Source organism: Anarrhichthys ocellatus, unplaced genomic scaffold (genome assembly GCF_004355925.1).
Source record: "Anarrhichthys ocellatus isolate YVR2014 unplaced genomic scaffold, GSC_Weel_1.0 scaffold34, whole genome shotgun sequence".
Classification (NCBI taxonomy): domain Eukaryota; kingdom Metazoa; phylum Chordata; class Actinopteri; order Perciformes; family Anarhichadidae; genus Anarrhichthys; species Anarrhichthys ocellatus.
The window spans coordinates 2982075-2983961 of NW_022280064.1; positions in this window are offsets into that span (position 1 = coordinate 2982075).

Genomic DNA, 1887 nt, shown 5'->3' on the forward strand with positions numbered 1-1887 from the left:
GTCTGTAATGCGTCACCTAACCATTCCAGCTCAGTGCCGTCACAGACCGACCCAGCAGAGACACTAAAAATAGTGAGAGTGAGATAAGACACATCCAGCTCTCCTCGTGATTTTCTTCAAGTACTAAAACGGTTCAACTACTTTTTTTTTTTTTTTTTTTTTCAACCCCCCCCCTCTTATTTTTCTAAGATTTGTACATGATGATCGGCTCTCTGTTTTGGAAGTCTTACACATCGGCTGACCTGAGCGTGTCTGTCTGCGCTAAAATACCAAATGGTGTACCTTTGTTGGTACTGTAGATCTGTAGGTTTTGTTTACTGTTGATGTGCGCATGTGTGTGTGTGGGGGTATGTGTTCTTTTTTGCATGTTTATTAGACAGAAAAAGCATCTTTTTTGTTTTGTTTTTATTGTGAGGAGAGAAAGGGTGAAAGGGGTCATCGACAGATCATGTTTCAATGCGTCCTCAACATTAGCAATACCTTGTGCCTTTATGTCTGTGTGTGTGTGTGTGTGTGTGTGTCTCTCTGCGTGCTTGGCCTCTGCCCTGCAAAGTACATGTGCCTGTATGTGTACAAGTAAGTTGTGCGAGTTTGTGTAATTGAAGGAGTGTGTGTGTGTGTGCGTGCAAACAGTGGCATACAGTTTGATCGTTGTGAAACCTCTCAAAGAAATGTATTTATAGCGGTTGAAAAAAAAAAAAGAAAAGTCTTTACTGTTGTTGTAAAACCATTATTCATGTGAATATATATTATCCTATAACCAACCTATCGTCAGTTTATACCGAAGGTACAGCCGGTGGAGCTTTGGGTGACTAGCTTTGAGATGCAGTTGTAGGGAGTCACCCTGTGTATTTTAAACTTGTTAACTATGAAAATGGACTTTTTAAATGTTGATATGTTTCTATAGTGACCATACACATGCGCGTGCACACACACACACACACACCCGGACGCAATTCTGCCTGGCATGTTCGAGCACTTTCTCATGCTTGGAGAAAACGGGATCGAGCCAGATCAAACTGGATCGGACTGAGTTTGGAGGGAGAGAGGGAGAGACACGTCTTCTTATATTCATCTTTCTGATTGTGTGCCTTTGCTTCTCTGGCATATTGAATCCTTATTTTCTACTTTTGGGGCCTTTTTTAAAAATTCTTATTTGTTTGTTTTTTTGTGGACTTCCTGGTTCTGCTCGTCGCCGGGTTCAGAACACTGGACTTTGAGGACTGGACTTGAGGCATACATGTCACTCTCTCTCTGTACACACAGCTAATAGTTTATGAAGATGACGGCCCCCAGTTTTAAGGTATAATATGCAACATTTTCCTACAATACAATGTATAGACTCCTTCACAATGATCCCTTCTGACCCACTAGAAGAGTGTGGTGGTGTGTGTGTGTGCGTGCAGAGACCCTTCCCTCTGCCTGTGTTTTCTCTTTGGCTGTATTCGGGATGTTTCTGGGCCTCCGCAAAGAGCCTTTGGGCCCTATGGGTGTAAGAAGCAGGATGTGCAGTTTTGAGAGTCTCTCTCTCTCTCTCTCTCTCTCTCTCTCTCTCTCTCTCTCTTCCCCCCCCCATGTGCATTGTGGCTGCTGAGTGCTGCCATCGTTGTGTCAGTGTGACCGCAGAGAGGGGAGGACGGCCTTCTGCTGCATTCATTCAATGTGGCAAGGCGGCACCTTCCCGCGACTGGGTTCCTTTATTTGTGATTCGGAAAAATACCATTTTATTTCACCGCCGCCGCTCACTCTCTCTCTGTCTCTCTCTCTGTGTTTACAAACAACCAATAAATGTCACATATTATACCTTTTTAACATATCTGTTTCTACCCCGGCACAGAGCAACTGAATGAGTAACTCAGCCGCTCGTGTGTCCGGGTTCGATGGGAG